The sequence below is a fragment of the Clarias gariepinus genome, chromosome 18 (genome assembly GCF_024256425.1).
Source record: "Clarias gariepinus isolate MV-2021 ecotype Netherlands chromosome 18, CGAR_prim_01v2, whole genome shotgun sequence".
In the NCBI taxonomy this organism is placed as follows: Eukaryota; Metazoa; Chordata; class Actinopteri; order Siluriformes; family Clariidae; genus Clarias; species Clarias gariepinus.
In genome coordinates this window covers 7,899,647-7,916,374 of record NC_071117.1, presented here as the reverse complement: position 1 = coordinate 7,916,374, position 16,728 = coordinate 7,899,647, and the positions used below count along the sequence as shown (strand labels likewise).

General features: G+C 38.7%; 1 pseudogene; it reads left to right on the top strand.

Moving 5' to 3' along the window:
* LOC128507015 (sialoadhesin-like) overlaps positions 1-16,728 on the top strand; it is a 191,344-nt pseudogene that overhangs the window by 15,705 nt on the left and 158,911 nt on the right.

Here is a 16,728-nt window from a genome sequence, read left to right as displayed (position 1 = left end):
TATATATCTGTTTAGTATCCTGTATGTGTCTGGCATCCTGCTTTTATTTAGCATCCTACAGCAGTCTGGTATCCGGCATGTCTGGCATCCTGTATCTGCATACAATATAAGAGGAGATGGATTAGTAATTTAAATTACTCAAAACATTATTAACAACGGAAATTGCTGTTGCCGTGTTATCTTCTTAATTGTCAATTCATACAGAGATTTAGGTATTCTGGTCCTTTTATTTATTTTTTATTTATTTGTTAGTTTGTGTTATACCCTCATATAACCGGATACTAAAAAAGTTAGTTATATTGTGTAAGTCTATTTAAAATTTAGTTTCAATAATTTGTTGTCAAAATAATGTTTTAGCCAACTATTATTGTATTTGCTAAAACTTTTTTTAGTTTCTTGGATTAAGCAATCTTTGCAACTATGAACATTTTGAGAGCTGTTTATAGCAGTGGACATGGCACCACAGGTATCATAAGTTATAACAGGAAATTACTTCTTTCACAGCGACCACAGCAACACTAATATTTCCATACCTATGTACACTAATACACCATACCTAACTGTTATCTCTCATTTTCTGCTCTACCCTCTCCTGTTCTTTCTCCCCCTTTCTCCCTTCTCCTCTCGGTCGACTCCCTCTGAACCTGTCTGACCCATCCTGGTGCCCCACTTCTGGTTGGAGATCTCGTTACATGGATGCCCCGTGAGTCTCTTTGGGATGCGTCCGGTGTCTGGGGATGGTTTCACTCTACCATGAAGATGGTTCTGGCCTCGACTGACGTTGACAGCTGTCTGTCTGAGGACTTGACGTGGCTGCAGTTGCTCTATAGTTCAGGACTGGAATTTCTTACAAGTCACCCTGATTTTCCAATAACTGCCTGGACTCCATATTAACATTAATATAACATCAAATCTGGCTGCCACCTAACACACAGTATGAATGCAGATCATGAATGATCATCTGACCCTTCATACACATTCATGTTCCATACAAACTAAAATAAATCACTTACACTAGCGGCCACTGCACAACTACACATTCATGGACATTAGTTAAGTTAAATTATCACAAGTCACTTTGAATATGTTACTACAAGTATATTTGCACACCCCCTGGACATTCTGTTACCCGGATGCACAGTCACTTTAAATCTTTTAAACACTTTAAATTCGTGACATTTCTATTTATACTCAATATTACTGTACAGTTATGTTGTTATTTTATTTTAATTCTATATTTTATTCTTTCTTAGTTAAATTTACCTTCTGTTTTCCTTTTTCATATTTATTTTTCTATTTCATAGTCTTTTATTTTAAGGTCACGGCCAGTTGTCTAAAGCATTTCACTGCATATCGTACTGTGTATGACTGTGTATGTAACAAATAAAATCTGAATTTGATAATTCTTTTGATTGTGTAAAGCTGCTACGCGACAATGACAATTGTTAAAAGCGTTATACAAATAAAATCGAATTAAATTGAATTAATATTAGAATTAGAATGTGTTCCAGTTTTCTTTAAAAATTGTTTACTTCAAAATAATGTTTCTGCAATTAGGGTCAATAAAGGTTAAATGCCACATAACAGTTTACACTGCTACAATAAACATGTTTATCATATTTGCTCATCATGACCCTCGCATAAGTGTGAGCAGAGCATTGTAACAAAGAGGAAAATGCAGTCACATAAACAGCTGGTTACTCCAGCTTTATTATTATTAATGCAATACAATTCAAAAGACAGGCTAAGACTGTCGTGCTCAGAAAACGTGAAATGGTCAGAAATCAGACAGTAAAAATAGCAGTGTTTTGGTTGCAGGTGGTGTGTGTGTGTGTGTTTTTTTTTCCTATGATGTATAGAAAGGAAGGACGCATTTATTAAAAACATAAACATGTGGTTAATGTGTGAAAATTCAACAGCAACCCTATTACCCTTATTACAAAAATAGCTTTAAAACATTGTGGGCTGATTCGTTTAACTCTTAAAAAGTAAAATAGTTGTCTATATATTTTTTTTAATCAGGTCAAGTCAAATTTTGGTCCTAATACTGAATGAAGTCTCCTAATTTTGGGGACTTGTGCTGCCTATTGCCTGCTGTTTAATCAGATAAACTAAGGTTCTTAAATGTCTATGATGTGAAATATCTGCTTACTTTTAATTTTTAGGAAAAGAAAAAAAGGAGGTTCAGATGATGCCAACTCTGGTGAGGTAAGTGAACTGTAACAGGACACAACAGCAAAATTAAACCCCATGCGTACCTGCAATAAGCATGTGATGATCAACTCTAGACACAGTGTATAATGAACATGCGGAAACACCAGGGTCGAGGCTTCTTTTCATCAGTGAACATAGCTATAGTAGTGAAAGCTAGTATGTGTTAAATCAAGAAGTGCAACCTGAGGCAGAGCTTATTTACTCAAACTTTTAGATCTGGAGAATTTCCTAAAAACACCAATCACATTAATTATAATCTTCACACAGAAAGTTCACTCAAGTCCTCCTAATGAAACATACACAGCTCTTGATCTTCAGACCAGGTCCTCCAGTGACGTATATCACACACTTGCAGTAAGTATCCTCAGAGACTCACTTCACTCAGACATTCAGATCTGGAAAAGTTACTAAGAATGATGAACACATTATTTATATTATTTCTCTTTATCTCGCACAGACGGGTTACTCGAGTCATCCCAATGGCGCATACACAGCTCTGGACACTCAGTCCATCTCTCCTGATTACGACACCGTTCCGAGTGCTTTGGAAAATGTTAAATCTTTATAGTATTATATTAAAAAGTTTCCAACAGTTAAGAGCATAATGATGTATTGCTGGTACTTTAAGGCCCTAAGGACAGGAGGGCCCTTGTAATTCTGGAATGTAATATGAGAGACATGGATCAGGAATGGGGAGGGGCCCCAAAGAGTCTGTTTTGGGTGAATATTCTAAATGTCATTTGTACCAACTGGAATAAATACAGTCATATGCATCCATTGTTTTACTTTAACACTGCAATGCTAAAATATGCAGAAACTGTGCCATGTCAGGTAAGGTGTATGGTTATTGTTCGACAAAATGGCAGACCAATGCATAATGGGGGAATTGTGTGTGTGTGTACACGCAGAACCAACACCTTCATTTTCAGGATCTCACTCCAAGCTTTTCTTAAAAGTTGACAGCCCTGCTCTGTCTTCAGAAGACTCTTTAATCTGCCATTATGTTACATAATGATGTGGGACTATTTTCCATTTTAGAGCTTCTGTGTAGCATAAATTTGACATTCAGTTATGTTAAACATTTCAGTGACGCAGATACTCAGTATAAGTATGACCCACCACAAGACTAGGAACACTGGGGCTATAGCTTTTTTTTAAAAAAATGGAAGTGTCAGACATTGTGCTATCTTCTATCTTTGAACTGCTTTTTCTTTTCTGATTTACATCACAGCATTGAGCATGTACTATGGGTGTGTGTATGTTTATGCATCTTGCTTCTCTTTCTAGGGTAACTCATTTTTTAATACACCCATCAACATTAAGTTAACGGTTTGTCATAAAAAGTTGGACACAAATTGTACCTTATTTTAGCTTAAGTAGCTAAATTTACTGTACCTTGCAGGATTAAAGGTTTAACTGAAGCCTACAGCTTTTTGTTCTAAGATTTAAAGGAGACAAATGATAAAACACACATTATATAAACCATTCTTACTAGCTTTTACCTTTCTCTGTTCCCCTAAATACTATCACTATAAAATGACTTTATCCACACCATGGCTGACTTAGAAGTTAAGGTTTTTCCTGTTAAGGTTTTTTTCTTTAAATTGTTTACTTCTAAATAATGCTATATATAATGCCAGTTGTAATGGTAATAAACATGTTTATTATATTTGGTCATCATGCGAGAGCAGGGAACAGGTGGAAGAAAATTTGGAGAGGTGGAGGTACGCTCTAGAAAGCAGAGGAATGAAGGTTAGCCGCAGTAAAACGGAATACATGTGTGTAAATGAGAGGAACCCAAGAGGAACGGCGAGGCTTCAGGGAGCAGAGGTAAAGAAGGTGCAGGACTTTAAGTACTTAGGGTCAACAGTCCAGAGCAACGTAGAGTGTTCAAAGGAGGTGAAGAGGCGGGTACAGGCAGGTTGGAATGGGTGGAGAAAAGTGTCAGGTGTGTTGTGCGATAAAAAAGTATCAGCGAGAATAAAAGGAAAGGTATACAAAACAGTGGTGAGACCAGCGATGCTCTACGGCTTAGAGACAGTGGCGCTGAAGAAAAGACAGGAGGCAGAGTTGGAGGTAGCAGAGATGAAGATGTTGTGGTTCTCCTTGGGAGTGACAAGGATGGATAGGATCAAGAATGAGTTTATCAGAGGGACAACCCACGTTAGATGTTTTGGAGATAAAGTCAGAGAGGCCAGATTGAGGTGGTTTGGACATGTTCAGAGGAGAAATTGTAAATATATCGGTAGAAGGATGCTGAGGTTGGAACTGCCAGGCAGGAGGTCTAGAGGAAGACCAAAGAGGAGATTTATGGATGCAGTGAGAGAGGACATGAAGTTAGTTGGTGTGAGAGAAGAGGATGCAGAGGATAGGGTTAGATGAAGGCAGATGATTCGCTGTGGCGACCCCTGAAAGGGAACAGATGAAAGACAAAGAAGAAAAAGAAGATCATATTTGGTCATCATGACTCTTGTGTGAGTGTGAGAAGAGCGCTGGTCTCGGGTCAGTTTTTGTGTCCAGCATTTTTATGAACAAGAGAAGAAACTGATCCTGAATCAGCACTGAGCTCCAGGAGGAGGTTTAACACCATTAATAATCTCCTACAATACAGTAACATTTATAAAAATGGCAACACGTTAAATGTTTAATAAAAATTGTTGGAATGATACCTAAATATTAGCTATCACTAGAGTACTGCAGAATGTCCCTCTATTGTGGAAAAGGAATAGACTGGTTCTATAGTAACACAAAAGGACATGCATGTAAATAACATGGGGGTATAAGCTGTGGCAAACTAGAAAACAAAAGTTGCATGTGTTGGTGTTTAGTGTGTTTTTTCATTTGTACGGAAGGAAGGAAGGGGTACATCAGCAATGACAGAAGAAGAAATATGCCTGTGTGTGCGTATGTGTGTGCGTGTATGTGCATATGTGTGTGTGTGTGCATATTTGTGTGTGTGTGTGTGTGCTTGTGTGTGTGCGTGTGTGTGTGCTTGTGTGTGTGCGTATGTGTGTGGCCAAGTTTAACAGTTTAAACCATCAGAGCTGCTCCTGATGTTTAACTGTGTTTTTTCTTTCTGGATGCAGGAGATGGACATCTCTTAATGAGGTCAGAAGAATTTTTTTCACTTTTAATTTGTATAATGTGATGACAATTTAATTTAAATTTTTGCATTTTAAAATAAGTCAGTTCTAAATGAGTGTTTTTTGTCATTTCTATTAAAAACATTGTCTCAGTAACATAGTTCAAGTTTAAGTAGGCTTTATTGTCATTACAACCATATACAGTTAGTACACAGTGAAACGGAACAATGTTCCTCCAGGACCAAGGTGCTACATGCAACATAAATTTACAACATAAAATAACAGAAACACTAAACTAGCTAACCAAGAAGCCTAATTAGCTGGCTAGCAGAGACAGGACAGATACTCCTAACATAAATTACAACATAAATCAACAAAAACTAACTAGCTAAGTATAACTACAGGTTTTATAGACAACATAAAGTGCACGTGCAGATGTGCAAACAAGAGCAACAACAAAGTGACAGTGCGCAACCACGACATAACAGAACATAAAATATGGTGTTGAGGTAGTGGGTAAACATAAACATTCTTTAAAAACAGCAGCAAGAATTAAGAAATTAGTGCAAAAAATAGTCCAGTAATGATCATTGTGCGAAAGATATAAACAGTGAAGCATTTACAGGTTGGTGTGTACGATAATTTGGTGGTGTAGGTCAGTGTGTCTGCACTTGTGTTGATTAGTCAGTCCAGTCTCAATATTTTGAGGTAGTTGAGTTAAGCTGAGTGATTATGTTTGTGTTTGTGTGTGTGTGTGTTTGTGTGTGTTTGTGTTTATCAGTCCAGTCCCTTTTTGTTGAGGAGATGGATGGCTTGCGGAAAAAAGCTGTTGCACAGTCTGGATGTGTGTGCCCGAATGCTTCAGTACCTTTTTCCAGATGGCAGGAGTGTGAAGTGTGTGTGAGAGGGGTGAGTCCGATCAGCCACAATGCTGGTGGCTTTGCGGATGCAGCGTGTGGTGTAGATGTCTTCAATAGAGGGGAGAGAGACCCCAATGATCTTCTCTGCTGTCCTCACTATCCGCTGTAGGGTCTTGCGGTCCGATATGGCACAATTACCACACCAGACAGTGATGCAGCCGCTCAGGATGCTCTCGATAGTTCCTCTATAGAAGGTGGTCAGGATCGGTGGTGGAAGCTGGGCCTTTCTCAGTCTTCTCAGAAAGAAGAGATGCTGTTGGGCTTTCTTATGTAGGGAGCTGGTGTTAAGGGACCAGCTGAAGTGCTTCTCTAGGTGGACACCCAGGAATTTGGTGCTTTCGACGATTCCCACCGAGGAACCGTTGGTGCTCAGCGGAGAATGGTCGCCTCGTGTCCTCATAAAGTCAACAACCATCTCCTTTGTCTTGTCAACATTTAAAGACAGGTTGTTGTCTTTACACCAGTCCGTTAGCCTCTGCACTTCCTTTCTGTATGCTGACTCGTTGTTCTTGCTAATGAAACCCACCACGGTCGTGTCATCAGCGAACTTAATGATGTGGTTCGAACTGTGTGTTGCTACACAGTCGTGAGTCAGCAGTGTGAACAGCAGGGGACTGAGCACACAGCCTTGTGGGGCCCCAGTGCTCAATGTGGTGGTGCTGGAGGTGCAGTTCCCGATCCGTACTGACTGAGGCCTACCGGTCAGAAAGTCCAGGATCCGGTTGCAGAGGGAGGTGTTCAGGCCCAACAGGTTCAGCTTCCCAGTCAGTTGTTGGGGGATGATAGTGTTGAATGCTGAGCTGAAATCTATGTACAGCATTTGAACATATGTGTCCTTCTTGTCCAAGTGTGTGAGGGCAAGATGAAGTGTAGTGGAGATGGCATCGTCCGTTGAGCGGTTAGGATGGTACACAAATTGCAGTGGATCCAGTGAGGGGGGCAGCAGGGTCTTGATGTGTCTCATGACAAGCCGGTCAAAGCTCTTCATGATGGTGAGTGTGGCCACGTTGTTCTGCCTGTCAAACCGAGCGTTGAAGTTGTTCAGCGCATCTGGGAGGGAGCCGTCACTGTCACAGGCAGGTGAAGTCGTCCTGTAGTTTGTGATGGCTTGTAAGCCCTGCCACATGCGCGTGTGTCGCCGCTGTCTTTGAAGTGATTGTGGATTCTCTGGGCGTGTGCGCGCTTCGCCTTTCTGATGGCCCGAGAAAGTTTGGCCCTTGCTGTTCTGAACATAGTTGTCCAATTCACCCAAATCTCTCTTGTACAGGCATTTGCTTAATAATCTTATATTAATGTGAGTTATTCCTCACACACTAAACTGAACTGGATAACTGCGGGTGTAAACACACAGCACTCAACAGTATTTTCTATCCCTGATGGGTACAGAGCAAGCATTGATGATGTCACTCAGATTGACTCCTCCCCTTTCCATGCTGTTTCTGCTCATGGGTTCAGGTGAGTCATTTGTAAATGTACATTGGTTTGTTTTTAATAAATATATAAAATAACAGGATACACACACACATACACACACACACACACACACACTATATCACACACTATAAATATATACAGTCACTGGCCACTTTATTAGAGTTTCTTACACATCAACACATTTCTCTGTTGCAGGAGTCGTTGTCTCCCAGAATGGGTGGGGTGTGTATTACACACCGAGCTACATCTGTGCTCTAAAGGGATCTACAGTGACCATGGGCTGCAGATACACACATCCATATGGTTACACAGTTCAGAGAGTTTTCTGGAGCAGAGAGTTGGCTACAGATAAAGAGCCTTCCGATCTGTCATTAGACCCAAATTACAGAGACAGGGTTCAGAATCTCAGAGACAGACCGGGTGACTGCGGTCTCAGACTAAATGGTGTTACCGGACAGGACCAGGGCGAATACTTCTTCAGTTTTATAACGACCTATGGAGGAAAGTATCAAGGTAGAGATGGAGTTTATTTTTCTCTTACAGGTAAGATTTTTCTATACATCAGCTTAAATAACACACTGTACTTTATTCATAAAATAAAATTACATTTATTGGATAAAACAATTAATTAGAAAACAATTATAAAATTTTTCATTGTCTCCAAAGAAAAAAATTCTCTCTATAACGAGCATTGTGTGAGCTAGCATTAGCATTAGTTATCTACCTCGTTAACAGTAACTGAAGATACAAAACATGTCAATTTGTTAGCTGAGATAAACTTCACATGATCATGTTCACATGAATATTTTACAATGCTTTTCAGCCAATTTTAACAGCTGAGCAGAACTGAACTTCTCCCATTTTGCTTTACTAGCACTAATCAGATATGACTTACAGATTGTGTGTCAATGTGTTAATTGTTTTTATATGCAAAAGTATTATTATAGTGTTGAGCCTATTAGTGGGTAATAGGTTTCAGGTCCCCGCGACCCTGAATATAGGATAAAGCGGTATAGAAGATGAGTGAGTGAGTGAGTGAGTGAGTGAAAATTGGTAATATTAGTAATATTTTTCGGGTGGCTAGAACAGATTATCTGTAGTTACATTATTTCGTAAGGGAAAATGGATTTCACAAGATCTCACCTCCAGAAGCAGTTGCATGCAAAAATGTTGTAAAGTAAGCACAATCGTTTTTTTTTTCTATTTATTGAAGTAAATATGAGAGTACTTTGTGTGCCTAAATAAATGTAGTGAAATGTAGAAAAAGTGTGCTTAGTCAGTACGAAAGTGTCATGCATTCAGTTTTTTTAAATGTAATTATTTATTAAATTTGGACGATTCCATGCCATCTAAAATTTTAATTGTCTCCGTTCTACTACAAAAGAGTTCAATGGTTTGTAGTTGGAATCGTCTATTTTTATGGAATGATCTATTTGAATTGTTATGCTTATAATAATCATTATTTCTTTAGGAAAATGTGTATATTATTATGGCTATTAGTTATATTATTAGGCTATTATTAGGTTATCTAACACTGTTTAAAACTCTTTTAAATGAAAGGTAAATAAAGAAAGTTGATATTTTCAACATGTAGTTACTGTTTTCACTTAAATTGTTTAATTTATCTCATGTCTATCTATTATATTTAATTGCTGTAATTTGCTATAATAAAGCTTTATTTGACAAACTAACTTAATAATAGCAACAGACAACATGCTACTGTAAGTTTAACATGAATGTTAATTACTTAGAAGTTAATCATAGATGCTAAAGACATTTTAAAAACAGACACATTACATAAATATTAAAATCATCCTCTTGTCAGCTGAGATTGTTTTTTCATAACTCATACTGGGGTTAACACAACTTTTTGTGTGCATCAGCTTGTAATATCTCTTCTTGACTGCTACAGCCATGTTGGTGGTCTACTAGCCCACACTACACAGTGCTATACAGTTGTATTCTGTATATATAGTCTTTCTGTTCATTTGTCTGTCTGTCTGTCTGTCTATGTTCATCTACCACCATACAGGAAAGCACATTTGTTTAAAGAATTTGGTGCTGGAATTTTTACACTGTAGCAGCAGGATATGAAAATACACGTTTCAATATCATGCACATTACACATGGTTTCACATTATTGCATTCTTCTAGTGAACATATAGAAGGGTTTATGATTTAGAAGCTAAACAATAAGAGATAATAACAGTGTAACTGACAGTAATCCCCACTGGCTGCACTACATGTTTGACCTCTTTCCTCTCATTCACAGAGCTTCAGGTGGAGATGAGTCCTGATAGTGTGGTTGAGGGACATGACGTCACTCTCACATGTAAAACCACCTGCAGCCTGACTGTCACTCCACCAATCACCTGGTACAAACATGGAAGTTTTTTACCTTCCATCTCCTCTAACCCTCTCCGTCTGCCATCAGTCAGTCAGAGTGATGCAGGCAGTTACAGCTGTGGTGTACAGGGAGAAAGTTATCGCTCCCCTGCTGTCACTCTTAATGTCCAGTGTAAGTACAGATTTATTCATTCATAAAACTAGCAACAATAAATGTTCATGCTGAATCCAGATGTAAAACGAATCCCATCAGTCATGAAGCTGTAACTAACAGTAAAGTAACACAGATATGTTATGATATTGCTCTAAACTATTGTACTGTACAAAACAAGAAGTTTCACTGCATGACTTCTAACAACTTTATATAGAAACACTTAATATTTGAACCCTTTGGTTAAAATATTAGCATACAAGTGTATTTTTATACTTGCACTGTAAAAATATAAACATTAGCATGTATGTGTATTAGCATAATAGCATAAATGCACACTAGAATATGGGTATATAAGTTTTCTAGCGTGCTTGCATTGCAAAATACTTCAATATTGACATTTATGTGTATTAGCATTTTTATATTCATACACACTACGTAAAACATTGTATTAGCATGAGTGTGTATTAGCATAGTTTCATTCTAGCACACTAGCTAAATATTTCTGGTTAAATAATGTGATCCTGCAGTAACACATAAAGTAATGATGTCTTTTATAGTCTGTCAATTAAACAAAAAGAGTAAATGTTTAAACTGAACAGTTTATGTTTTTGTCACAGTCCTCCAAAGACAGTCTCAGTTTAAATCAGTCCCTCAAGATAATGGGGCGCAGTATAGTATAAAGGAGTGTGTATTTTTTTCTCGTCTGTTTTAGATCCTCCAAAAAGTGTCTCAGCGTCCATCAGTCCCTCTGGTGAGATAGTGGAGGGCAGTACAGTGACTTTGACCTGCCAGAGTGATGCTAACCCACCTGTGGAGTATATTTGGTTAAAAGGAACATTATCTAAAAGCAATAGAAGACGTTACACCATTAACAGCATCAACTCTGAGGACAGTGGAGACTACAGCTGCAAGTCCAAGAATCGATATGGAGAGAAATATTCTGATAAAGTAACATTAAATGTTTTGTGTAAGTGTTTGGTTTTGCAGTCAGCTGGCATCATCCACTGAGTCACTGGTTCTCTTAAATATTTTTAAACCTCTGTCTTATTTTTTTTCTTTTAGATGCTCCTAAGAATGTCTCAGTGTCCAACCATTCCTCTGGTGAGATAGTGGAGGGCAGTTCGGTGACTCTGACCTGCAGCAGTGATGCTAACCCACCTGTGGAGCTCTACACCTGGTATAAGGTGAATGAAAGCTCACCTGTAGGATCTGGACAGAGTTACAGCTTCACATTGAGCTCCAACAGCAGTGGATGGTTTTACTGTGTGGCTCAGAATAAATACGGGACTCAGAGAGCCGCTGCGGTTCCTCTCATTTTAAATGGTATTACAGTTATTATAGCAAATAAAATCTTGTGATAAAAGTAAATGAGTTATAGCTGAGTAATATTTTCCTGCACACAGGGGTCAGGCCTGTGGGTCGAAAAATAATTATTGGAGTTGTGGTTGGTTGTGTATTTTTCATCTTTGGTGTTTTATATATGAGGTAAGGCTATTTATTTTAATTAACTTACTTAATTGTCTGTGATTTGGAATCTCTGATTACTGTTCATTTGTTAGGAGAAAGAGAGGAGGAGGTTCCGATGATGCTGCAGGGTCTGTTCAGGTAAGTGAACTGTATCAGGACAGAATGACAAAGTGTGATCTACTGCTCACAGTACCAACAGCAATGTAAAACCCCCTCATGCTTGCCTTCAAAACAACAGAACAGAGAGTGATGATCAATTCTAGACACAGGCTCATTCTATCACTAAACAGAGCTATAGTAGTAAAAGCTGTTATGTGTTAAATCATAGAGTGCAACCTGAGGCACAGCTTATTTACTCAGACATTCAGCTGTTTCGGATTTCCCCAGACAAAAAAGAATTTGCACTCAGACTTTCAGATCTGGAGGATTTCCTAAAAGCACCAATCACATTCTTTTTTATTTTCCCACAGACAGTTCACTCAAGTCCTCCTGATGACACATACACAGCTCTCGATCTTCAGACCAGGTCCTCTAGTGATGTGTATCACACACTTGCAGTAAGTGTTCTCAGAGACACACTTCACACAGACATTCAGCTGTGGGAAAAAAAAGTCACTAAGAAAGATGAACACATAATTAATTTCTTTTTCTTTCACACAGACGGTTCACTCTAGTCCTCCTGATGACACGTACACATCTCTGGACCCTGACTCTATCTCTCCTGATTACCACACTTTAACAGTGAGTGCTTCTATTCCTCACTTTGCTCGTAAACACTGGATTCCGCACCAGACTGAAGAGCTTTAAAAAAAGTTAAACCATATACAGTACAAAATCAAAAGTTTTCAAACCGTTAGGGCCACAGTTGTGCGATGATGGTATGTTACTGCTACAGTATATGATTTTGGAAAACATATTGTGTTATCTCATAATCACAAGTAATATACATTTTCTTAATTTCTGTAGTTTTGTACATGTGTTTGTTCAATATTTCTACCTCAAGCCCTTAATTATGATTTCTTTATCTAGACTGCAAGAAACCAGCAGTGAGATCATCAACCTCAACATTATCATGTTAAGTGAGCGAGAAAGAGAGAAAGACAGAGAAAGACATAAAGAGAGAGAGAGAGAGAAACGATGCTAGAATAGTTTTTCTGCCGGAATCTGTTTTTCAGCTGTGAACCTATATTAAACTCAATATTCAAATGTATTAAAAAAATTTTTATGAGAGCTTTACATTTAAGCATAACAAATTGCATGTGTCTCTATGTTGAGGTTCAGTAGGCATGGACTAATTTGTAGAGATTCTGTTCGTGGGAGACAAGGGGCTGGTTCTCGGTGGGTCGGTGGAACACATCACATCACAACAGGCTCCTTTTTATCGGATGCCGATCTCTGGGCCCAGTATTCCATTCTGCTCTGAGGTTCTCTAATGACTGCAGAGGTGGGGTGTATCAGCAATGGACAGGAGACAGAGTATAGTGGACTTCTGGACAGCTTTGTGGCGTGGTGCACCAGAAACTATCTGATCCTAAACATCATAAACACCAAGGAGATGGTAGTGGACTTTAGAAAGTTTAAAACCGTAATTAAACCCATTACCATCATGGCTGAGGAGGTTGGGGTTGTGGACAACTACAAGTACTGTAAACAGCAGATTGGACTGGAGGACCAACACTGACAAAAGTATAAGGAGGAGTTGGGCAGACATTATATTCTAAGAAAACCCAGATCCTTCAATGTATGCAGCAAGATGCTGAAAATCTTTTGCAAGGCTCAACACATAATTAGACACAAACTGGACAGGTTGGAGACTGTGAGTGGCAACAGATCACTGAACAAATTCCAGTCGATCATGGAAAATCCATCCCATCCATGACATGATTCCATACAGAGGCAGCAGAGTTCATTCTCTAACAGACTAATCCAGCTTTGTTGTCACAAAGAACGGTTCCAGAAAGCATTCCTACTGTTTGCCACTGTACTGTACAATGACCTCTATGTAACAGATAACAATAGCAACGTATACATATCTCATTATTAACTGTCCCTTTACGCACTCATACAGTACATACTGTACACTAAATATTTGCACACTTTATCTCTTTTTTACCTGCAATATTGCATTAATTTGTATAAGTTACAATTACATTCTGCTCACCACCCCTCCAACTCCCTCTCTTTCTCCCTTATTACTGTTTGTTCAACCTGCTGCTGCTGTAACACAATAATTTCCCTCACAGGATAAATAAAGTCTATCTATCTCTCTATTTCTCTCTATTTATCTATTTAATAAAAGTTAAATGTACTTTAATGTCCGGTGCTCTTGGACAAGTGATACACAATTAATTTAAACACACCTGCAGTTGATGAATACATTGCAGATTTAAGGTGTTTTATGACATTAAAAATGAACAGTATTTTTAATCTATGAAAATAATTACACAGAAAGTACTGGTGATGTCACTCAGATTGACTCCTTCCCTGTCTTTGTGAAAACTGATTGTGGAAACCGGACAAACGAGTGTCTATGTAGGCACATACATTTTTGAAAAGCATGTGATTTGAGGTTTTGATCTAATTGGATTTTTTCAAATCATCCTTGGGGCGAAGCTCTCTGCGTCCCGAACCCTTCCACTTTTGTTCTTAACGAATCAATACTGTTTTTAAATATTTTGGCTCATGTGATTCTCAATAAGTCTTATTAATGGTCAGCAGATTGTTAGTTAATGTATTGAATAGTGATTGACGTGGAAGCCAGCTAAATGTGAGAAAAAATTCTGTAATTTCTTTGCGAAAATACCCCTTTGCAAGTCGATCGGATGAAGAAAGAAAAAAAGTTAAAGAGCTTGGACCAGATCAACCTGACCTTCTAATTAAGCAGAAGTCAAGTCATCACAGCCGAGCTTACCCTTGGTGCTTTTTCATCATTTCTTATGGCAAGCGGAGCTGGCTGGCTGAATGCAACGTGAATCATGCCCTTATTTTGTACTAGTAGTAATGATGTTAAATCACCCGATAAATAGCTATGTACAGGCAATTCTTAAAAGTTTAATTTTGTTTGGCTCCCCCCCAAAATTTTTGTACCAGCCGCCACAGACCAAAATGTATTTAGTGTGGTGTAGTGGTTAGCACTGTTGCCTTGCACCTGCAGGGTCCAGGTTTGATTCCCGGCCAGGCTTGATTCTCGTCTCTGTGTGCATGGAGTTTGCATGTTCTCCCTGTGCTTTGTGGCTTTCCTTCCACAGTCCAAAGATATACAGGTTAGGTCAATTCCCAAATTGCCCATAGTGTGTGATTGAGTGTGTGTGTGCCCTGCGATGGATAGGCACCCTGTCCAGAGTATACCCTGCCTTGTGCCCTAAGCCTCCTGGGATAGGCTCTAGGTCCCAACGACCCTGAATACTGGATAAAGTGGTATAGAAGGGTCTGGGGGCTTGTCTTGTGTCTGGGTTGCACCACAGACACAAGACAAGCTCTAATAGAAAAAGGGGTAATTTAATTTAGAAAAACCAGGAAGGAGAAGGGTTAAAGGAGTGGGGAAGAGGAAAAAAGGGATTTTTAACTAGATCCATTAACATTAATTATCGCCAGCCAACCTGACGGTTTTACGTTTCTCAAGTAAGTTGTGCTTAAAGTTTTAAGATGAGAATACAAAGACAGACAACATATTTGGCACACTACATATATAAAGTTCATTTGCTCTATAAAAGGTAATTAATTTAAGACATTACTTAAGGCATGACCAATATAAAATAAATATACCATATATAAAATAAATTTTAGACAAAAAAAAACAAACAAAAAAAACACATAGGACAATAAAATTCTTTCTCTCTATTTTTTTTTTTTTTTTTTTTTACACCTTTACAAATTCAAAAGCAGAGCTTGGGCTGAAGAGTCCATTAATTTAGTACAGCTTTCCTAGCAGAGTTCTTCTGAAAATTGTTTTCTAATAAAACTACTTGTGGCCAAGAGACAAAATCACTTTTCATGGAATCAAATGTGCTCTTTAAAGCATAAATCAATCCAAAGAGCAGACACATTGCTGGTGAAAGATTTCCACATTATCCACAATCATGGTACTTTTCAAATCGAAGATGCAGGAGTAGTGTTGCAGTTGCAGAGTGCTTGGGAATCACAATCACAGAATCCTAATTGAAATGTTGGACATGTCTTCATTGTCATCACAGTCTTAAAAACAGGGCATATAGCAAAAAATGAGGGTAAAGAACAGGCCTCTTCAATCAGGACATGGCAGTGGACGCGGGATGGAATACAGACAATCAAACAACTGCATGAAAAGACAATCGATCAAACAAGGCCAGCTACAGTATATAAATTGAAACCTATTCTAAAACCAACTATTTATTATTTGAAATGTTATCAAAATACATAATTATGAAGATTTTATGAAAATTTTTACATTTTTAAATCTCTTAAAGGCCAAATTGGGAGAACTTGGGGAGGTTAAAAACGAGACGTACTGCTGCATTCTGGATCAGTTGCAGAGGACGAATCTTGGACAGAGGCAGGCCTGCCAGGAGTGAGTTGCAGTAGTCCAGTCTTGAAATAACAAGGGACTGAACAAGCATCTGAGTAGCCTGTGAAGAAAGAAATGGGCGAATTCTTCTGATATTGTAAAGAAGAAATCGGCAAGAGCGAGTAAGGTTAGCGATGTGTGGGGAAAATGACAAATGATTGTCCACGGTTACCCCAAGATTGCGGGCGGTGGCTGAAGGAGTGATTTGGTTGTTGTCCATGGATATCACAAGGTCTTGACTTGGAGATTTTGTGGTGTGGTCCTGGTCAAGACAATCTCCTGAACTCCAAACTGAATGTCAGAATGGGAAAGAAAAGATAGGTGATTTAAGCTATTTTAAGCAGGGCATGGTTGTTGGTGCCAGACGGGCCGGTCGGAGTATTTCACAATCTGCTCAGTTACTGGGATTTCACGCACAACCATTTCTAGGGTTTACAAAGAATGGTGTGAAAAGGAAAAAAACTTCTAGTATGCGGCAGTCCTGTGGGCGAAAATGCCTTGTTGATGCTAGAGGTCAGAGGAGAATGGGCCTACTGATTCAAGCTGATAGAAGAGCAACTTTGACTG